A 289-nucleotide genomic window follows, 5' to 3' on the forward strand; every position below is an offset into this window, starting at 1 on the left:
TAAACACATAAACACATACAAACAAATACAGATAGATTTATAAATCGATACATAGCCAGAGTTTCCATCTACAGGTTCATAAATATTGTACTGGAAAGTATTTTTGATTAACGAGAATTTGCCTCAAGTTGTGCTCGTCGTTGGCTACTCTTAAAAGACAAAAGAAACCTTCGGACTAAAACTGGAGGCGAAAAGCATTTAATGAAAACAGTAAGAATGAATTTTTGACCGAGAACCCTGCAAGAAGCAAAAGCAAAATAAATTCTTTTACTTAAATACGAGCTTCTAC

The sequence above is a fragment of the Penaeus monodon genome, chromosome 15, assembly GCF_015228065.2.
Source record: "Penaeus monodon isolate SGIC_2016 chromosome 15, NSTDA_Pmon_1, whole genome shotgun sequence".
Classification (NCBI taxonomy): Eukaryota; Metazoa; Arthropoda; class Malacostraca; order Decapoda; family Penaeidae; genus Penaeus; species Penaeus monodon.